This window comes from Eurosta solidaginis, unplaced genomic scaffold, assembly GCF_040869045.1.
Source record: "Eurosta solidaginis isolate ZX-2024a unplaced genomic scaffold, ASM4086904v1 ctg00000428.1, whole genome shotgun sequence".
In the NCBI taxonomy this organism is placed as follows: Eukaryota; Metazoa; Arthropoda; class Insecta; order Diptera; family Tephritidae; genus Eurosta; species Eurosta solidaginis.
The window spans coordinates 747,763-755,529 of NW_027136894.1; the positions used below are offsets into that span (position 1 = coordinate 747,763).

General features: G+C 43.3%; 1 pseudogene; it reads left to right on the plus strand.

Annotated features, from left to right (window-relative positions):
• Positions 1 to 613: 613 nt before the first annotated feature.
• On the plus strand, positions 614 to 7,003 carry LOC137235696 (collagenase-like; annotated as a pseudogene).
• The last annotated feature ends 764 nt before the right edge of the window (positions 7,004 to 7,767 follow it).

Sequence of the window (7,767 nt, forward strand, 5' to 3'; positions counted from 1 at the left end):
TTTTTAGGCCCTTATTTCAGTGCACGCCTTTCCTGTTTGTTCAGATGCTGAACATAGAAAAAATTATTATTCGAGCAAGCGAAATTTGTTTGCGTGTAATCGAGCTTTTTTAATATCTGATCGAGGCTGTATGCATAGACTGGATTAATGACAACACATGGCTTAATGTTTGAATATAAAATTTTCAAATTATATACATAAAACTAATTAATTTGTATTTTTAGTTTTACTAGCATAACGGCCGTAGCTTCTCTACGTTTAAGTCTAATATAAAAATTATTTCCCTCAATCTGTCTCTACATTTTTGTGAAGCTGCTCTTACTCTCACCGTGCTCGTCTTTCTTGACCTTCTCTCAGTCTGTCTCTTCCCTTTCTTTGTAACTTAACTCTTGCTCTTACTCTCACTGTTCTGTTCTTTCTTGGTCGATTTATGTAAACTTTGGAGTTAGGATGAAAGGCTACAATCTGTCCGAAGTATATGTAATCGATAGAAAATAAAGTTGCTTCAAATAAATGTTTTCTTACATTTAAAAAAGCAATACGGGCAATCCCCGATTAAATCATACAAAATTCTCGCTTGTTGCGCAGCCAAATACCCATATACTGTGAATTACCGAAATATATGCATTTATGACAAAATATTGCAAACTATCCCATGGTATGCCATTGAACTATACTATAAATAAACCAAAATCGCCAATACTTTAGTCAGTCTGAATTTGCATTAACAGCAGCAACATGAAATCGTTGATAGCTTTGTCGTTACTACTATGCATCGCCTCGGCGTTTGAAATTCGAGGACCTAGAGATACACTACGTGAACACCTGGGATCTTTTTTTTTTTTTTTTTTTTTTTTTTAATGCACCATAACTGCTGCCGTCGCAGCAACCGTGTGTCCGTAGACTAAAAAACAGCCCCGTTCTGGAACCGTCGCCCACCCCGGCACCACTTTCGCATTACTTCAGGGTGGCGTTCCATATTTCTCATTTTTTAAGAGCCTACTGTTGTCCCTGCGTCCAGGTTCCCGCTATTTGCTCTGAGTGTCCATTTAATCGCCACTGCTTCGCATGCGCATTTCTCTGCGCTCCCTCTCAGCATCCATCAGGCGTGTCATTACTATAAATGCCATTTTGCTCACTGCAGTCCAGCATTCTTTCCTGTTGCACATATGTGAAACTAAATTTCTCGTGGTAGGTTCCTCCCCAAAGACTCCATGCAAGGTGAGTCTTTATTCGTGGAAACGGGGGCAGTAGAACATGACGTGTTCTGCGTTTTCTAACTCTGTGGTACACATTGGGCAATGAGGATATGCCTCTATCCTACGCTTCCATAAATACTCTTTGAAACCGCTATGTCCACTCATTATCTGCGTGAGATGGTAGTTCAGTTCGCCGTGCTTCCGCTCATTCCATTGAGCTACGTTCCAAACTAGTGTGAAAGTCCAACGCCCTTCACTCGAGGCCTCCCACCGTTCTTGCCACTTAGCTATTGTTTGTGTCCTTGCTCTTTTCTTGTCTTCTTCAGATGGTCGCTCGATATTAGTGTTATACAGATCGGCCATTTCGCTTGCCAGTAAGTCCACTGGGATTTTCCGGGTTAGAACCAGGATCGCGTCGTCGGACACCGTCCGATAAGCACTTGCTATTCTTAAAGAAGCAAGTCGGTACGCTGCTAATATACATTTTTGATGGGTCTGTTTAGATCCATACCACACTGGTGCTGCGTATAGTATTATTGAGCTGGTTACTGTGGACAATAGCTGACGTATAGCTTCGCTCGGACCACCAATGTTAGGCATTATTCGCATAAGTGATCCATGAACTTTGGTAATTTTCTCCCCCACCGCTCTGAAGTGCTCTTTGAAAGTTAACTTAGAGTCAATGTGCACTCCTAAGTATTTTAAGGAATCCTTTGAGGTGATTTGATGATCCCCGACAGTTAAGACTAACTCGTTCGCCGACCGTTTGGAGCTTACTAATACCACTTCCATCTTTTGGCTAGCCAACTCCAGTCCTGTATTGGTCAGCCATTCCTTTATTCTTGCTACGGCGTCATTACATAATGCTTGAAGCAGGTCCAGTTTCTTGGCCACTACTACCACTGCAATATCATCAGCATATCCCACAATTTGCGTGTTTTCTGGTAGATCTATCTTTAGCACCCCGTCATACATTACATTCCAAAGCGTTGGACCGAGAACAGATCCCTGTGGGACGGCTTCTGTGATTTTGTACTCTTTTTCTCCTTGATCCGTGTCAAAAAGAAGTACTCTGTCTTTAAGATAGCTACATATAATTCTGCGTAAGTAAGCTGGAGTGCCGAAGCTTTGCAGCGCTGCCATTATCTGCATCCAGTTCGCAGTGTTAAAAGCATTCTTGATGTCCAACATAATCAGTGCACAGGACTTCCTTTTATTTTGGCCTCCAGAGATAGCTTCTCTAGCTATGTTGACGACTGTTTGTATTGCATCTACGGTGGATCTTGATTTGCGAAATCCATATTGACTATTCGATAAGCCACCTGGTCTTTCTAGAGTCAGCTGTAGGCGCTCACTAATTATACGCTCGAAAATCTTCCCTAGGGAATCCAGCATACAAAGTGGCCTATATGAGGATGGTTGGTCCGGCTGTTTACCACGTTTCAGCAATAGGACAAGTCTTTGTCGTTTCCACGGGCGAGGGAACACGCCTTCTTGCATACAGGCATTAAAAAGATCAGTAAATAATGTAACCCTAGTTGTAATCGCGGCCTTAAGGGCTATGTTTGGTACTTCGTCGGGTCCTGGGGATTTGTTATCAGCAACTCTTTTTGCAGCGTCCAGCACCTCTTGCTCTGTAATTTGCGGAATTTCCGTACTTTCTAGATCCTTGCTTGGATAAGTCCAACGATCTTGCGCCGGGAAAAGTGTTTCAACAATAATATTCATCAGTATCGGGCACGTAGGTTGCTGTGATATCGGTCCTTTAACTTTGGCCATCACAGTTCTGTAGGCTGATCCCCAAGGATCTAGGTCGACATTATCCAGCAGTTCCCTAAAGCATAACTTCTTGCTCTTTTTTATGGCATTTTTAAGTGCCTTTCTTTGTGCGACATAGGTGCTGTGTAGCTCTGCATATCGTGGTGATGAGCGTGCCCTCTGCGCTATTCTTCGTGCTTTGTGGCATTTTCTACGCTCTTCCGCAATTTCGTCATTCCACCAATATACCGGAGTGCGCTGTGCTTTTCCGCGACTTCTGGGCATGGCAGCATCACATGCCACACATAGCAACTTAGTGATTTGAACCGACTGGTCTTCCGCATGCGATTCTCGTACTATGGCGTCCTTCCAGATAATGTCAAATATTTGTGGGTCGAAAAGGTGCTGTTTCCATTTCCTACTTTGTCGATGTCTTGCGGCTACCGTTCGTGGAGTTTCGAGCAGCTCTACGCTAATAGCTTTATGGTCGCTGTGTGTTTAGACGTTGCTTATGGACCATTTTGCTCGTCTTGCTATTTCGCTGCTAGCGAAGGTGAGATCTGTAATGGATCGTCTGGTAACTGTATCGAAGGTATATATCCCTGGTTCATTTAGGAGTTCGTGCCTCAAAGAAGTAAGACTTTCGAGGAGAACTCTCCCTCTTTCGTTGGTTCGTCTACTTCCCCACACAGATGACCATGCATTGAAGTCTCCACATACTAAAAGCGGGTCGTGCTTCAATGGTGATCCCGTATATCATGTCTTCGAACTCGGCGATGGTCATGCTCGGAGGGGCATAGCAACTGAAGACGTATATACCGTTGATTTTTGCCCACGTGAATCCTGCTACCGTTGGCGTCATAATTTCCTGTGGGAGAAATTTCCCTGGTGCCCAAATTGAGGCTTTCCCTGCTGAATCTGAGAGCCAACCCTGCTCCTGGCGATTTTTGTATTGTTCAGAGAGTACCACTATGTCATATCCTCCTTCATAGACTGTTTGGGATAATAGCTCTTGGGCTGCCTCGCAATGGTTTAAATTGAGCTGCAATACTCTCATGAGACAGTCATTTTGCTGCCCTCTCGTTGTGGGCATTTAAAACTGCCTACTGAATGTTGTCCCCCACATAGCGCGCATTTCGGTGCATTTTCGCAACTTGCAGCCTTATGACCTTCCTGGCCGCATTTCCTGCATAGGCTAGACCTATCCACAGTCTCCTTACATTTCTGAGCTATATGCCCGTAGCCCCAGCACCTATAACAGCGTTTTTCTTGCTTGAGCTCTCTAATTCGGCAGGAAACCCATCCTACACGGATTCTTTGCGTATTAAGGACCGCCTTGGCATCATCCTTGGCTTATAAGTGCCGTGGCAGCCACATCTGGAAGTTTGATGTTGCACTGCTGGTGGAGGGCGTTGCAAATCTCCTCGGGCGTAGTAATCTCATCGAGATCTCTGCACTGTAGCGTGACCATTTGGGACTTTGTTATAACTTTAGCCGAGTCCTTTAGTACTGCTTCAATTTCTGCTTGGTACGCGCTTCTCACTTTACGCAATATGTCGACGTACGTCGCATCCCCCGCCTTGGAAATGATGATTGCATCCGGCCTAGCCTTAAGTGATTTTTTCTTGCTCTTCTTTTTGGCTAACTGCCAATCTCCCGTCTTTTGGGCTGCAGTTTCCTCTTTCCGCTCCGTCTTCTCTTGCGTTTCTTGCCGTCGTTTGTGACCACCCACGTGCCCTGGTAAGACATCTTTTAGTGTAGTAGTGGGTTTTACCACGTTGTTCTCCTTGGTCGAGTACGAATTATTCCTCGGTCGCTTTCCTGGGGGTGATGGACTTCTATCCTTGGCGCATTCGCTTGCACGCAATTTATGTTCTAAATTCTTTACCTCTAGGGCCGACTCGATGTACAGCACTTTTATTACGGAGGCCAAGCGCTTGATTGCCGCGTGTATATTATTACGCCCTATGAAGAACTGCATCAAGTCCTCAATCGCCTTGCCTAGCTAGGTCATCTTTTTTTCTCCAGGGGGGTTTTGCTGATTTAACGCAGCTGACGCCTGCTTAATTAGCTCACTTAATAATGGTGTGCCCGTTTGAGCCTTGCTGTCGGAGTTATTTTTGCAAAGCTTCGGTGTAGCACCCGGCGACAACGCTCCTTGCTTGCTTTCGGCCTCCGCTCCTTTGGGTTTCGTTACCACATGCGACGAAATGTTAAGGCCCCCAGCCGATGGGCCACGCCCTTCTGTAGAGCGAGCTAGCTTCCTTCCTACAAATGGATTGAACGCCATTTCATTCTCCTGTGTTTGGTTTTTTATTTTAGTATTGTTGTTGCTCATCATTTATTTAATTGGGTCCCCACTTGAGGCCGCTATCTTGGTCCGAGTGTGCAGTTACCTATATAGATCCCGTGGTTGTCTATGCGAAGGCAGGGAGGCCACGTGAAGGTTGACGCAGTCCCTCATGAAGACTGCGTTCAGAGCCAGATCAGTATTAATCGGGAGGATCTCAACCGAACCTGCACCACCAACTTAATGATGACGGACTTTGAACGTACCCCAAGGCCTGCCAAGGTTTTAACGGGACGGAGACGAATGGGACATTAACCGGAAAGTCATTTCGACGGTGTGTCAAGCCGTGTACTGAGATTTCCGAATGCCACATTCGCCAGCCCTTAACAAACATATCCGAGTCGTTGATTCCAGTATACCTTAATTAAGACCTTACTGGGCTCAGTCTTAATGTGACAATCACCTTAAATTTACAAATAATTTACCTCTTTACCTTCCTGAGTGTGTATCCCCCGTCGTATAGTTGCCTCCCTATCTTGGGTAGGTATTCCCTCGAAGCAACCCCGTACTAGGCTGTGGATGCTTAATTCAGGGCGGCATCTACTCGCCCTGCCACTGGAGGTTCTCAGGGTGCTTTAGGCCTTTTAAGCCAAACCCTCCTCACCAGCCACTCTTGGTCGAGGGCTGCTTATTTGATATTCGCAGCTAACCTAATTAATAGGCCGTTCACTGTCCGCCAGCAGTGACCCCCTTGTCCTGAGCTCAGCCTCGAACACCTGGGATCTATGGTTCAAACGGTAGTTGCAAGTCCACGTGTAACAAATGGTCAATATGCTGCTGCTAACCAATTTCCTTATACAGCTGGTTTGTCAGTATATGATGGTGAAAATATTCACTTTTGTGGGGGATCTCTAATAAGCAATGAATGGGTTCTGACGGCTGCTCATTGTACCTTAACGTATGTTTTGAATTATATGTACTGTATATTTTAGGGTGTGAGACAATTGGCGAAAAGAAAAATCAATATGCTTATCACACAATAACGTACTGTCGATAGATCTAGATCAGACCTAGGTCAGATCTAGTAAATCCTTTCAATTTCAGTGCTGTGAATGTGACCGTATACTTAGGCAGCATCACTCGCTTAGATCCCATTGTACGCCTGGAGGTTGGCAAAAGTAATATTAAAGTTCATCCCGCATTCGATATGGAAACTGCTAGAAATGATATAGCTTTGGTTAAAATTCCAGCTGTAAAATATTCAGCTGCCATTCAACCGGTGTCCCTACCAAAACGTGCTTCACGTTATCCCACTTACGTTAATAAAACTGTAGTGGCTTCTGGATGGGGTGTTACCTCTGATATATCTACATCTAATTCACCCGTTTTACAGTTTGCGAAGTTTAAAGTGATCTCGAACAAAGTATGTGCTGAATAATATGGTTTATCTATTATCGATATCGGAAAAATTTGTACTTCCCCTGCCAATCGTATTGGAGTTTGTGTTGGTGATTCTGGTGGCCCATTGGTGTTGGCATCTTCAAAGCTTCAAATTGGTATTATATCTATATATTCATACAAAGGATGTGAATCTGATGCACCAGCTGGATATACTCGTGTCACTTCCTACTTGGAATGGATTCGAGCAAATACGGGGCTTAGGATTTAAATAATAGAAAGTGCTTGTATTCCTAAAAAGTATTGACTTGAAATTTATTAATTATTAGATTAAATAATAAAAAAATAATTAAGATGAGAGGGTTGAATCATTACGGCACCCTTGCGTAAACATAAATATGTCTAGGGCTTCCCGGCATAACCGAAAAAGTCACGGTTTTTTCGAAATGGAACTACTTAGTGCGCGATAGCTTCTAAAATAACTTGGCCTCAACATAAGAACGTTTTATATTTTAATGGTATCATTCATAATTTATATGAAAAGTATTTGTCCAAACGTATTTGTTCATACGATGAATCAATGCAAGCATGGATCACTAAAGAACTAAAGTCTTTGCATAACAAAAAGTGATGTTACTTCAAATTATATAAGAAGGCAGGTTTACACTCGGATTACGTTCGTTATGCTAAACTGCGTCATAAGTATTTTGAACTTAATAAAAGTGCTATAAAGCTTACTTCTGTAAAATGAGAAAGAAATTTGTTTGCAAGGCGTTTTATGGTTTGTAAATTCTAAGCGTAGGATAAAGGGTTTTACTCAAGCTATGAAGTTTAAAGATAACATTTCTTACTATTCCCTTTAAGCGGCTTCGCCTGGGAAATATCCATATAAACTGCATTCAAGTAACTCAATCTTTGTTCCACATTTATGACCTGAAGATATTTTATTACAGCCAACTGGTGGAGAGACACCTCCAGTCGGTTAGAAAGTTTGGATTTCATACAAATCAACGGGAACGTAAACACAAACACCTGTACACCTCTCATTTACTTCTCCATATCAAAGAAGCCATTAAAAGGGCCAAGCCTTTTAAATAGATTGGCCCATAATAGCTATGCCGA